Raw genomic sequence first — 380 nt, 5'->3', positions numbered from 1 at the left:
GGGTGGCTGGGGGGGGGGTGCACTGTGGGAGATGCCATCAGCATCAAAAGCTTAAGCATGTAAATGTCTTTGTGATGTCATCTATGAGATCATCATAACTTTTACCAAACAATTTTGATAATACATTTATATTTTCTATCTATAGCAGATATACTAAGAAATATCTTATAAATTTATGTTTAAATTTAAAACAATATTTTCTTTTATCTGACTTTCAAGACACTATGAATTTAAATATATTTTTTTATTGATTTTTTACAGAGAGGAAGGGAGAGGGATAGAGAGTTAGAAACATTGATGAAAGAGAACCATCGATCAGCTGCCTCCTGCACACTCCCTACTGGGTATGTGCCCGCAACCAAGGTACATGCACTTGACTG

The sequence above is a fragment of the Myotis brandtii genome, unplaced genomic scaffold, assembly GCF_000412655.1.
Source record: "Myotis brandtii unplaced genomic scaffold, ASM41265v1 scaffold270, whole genome shotgun sequence".
Classification (NCBI taxonomy): Eukaryota; Metazoa; Chordata; class Mammalia; order Chiroptera; family Vespertilionidae; genus Myotis; species Myotis brandtii.
Note: the sequence above shows the minus strand (reverse complement) of the source record.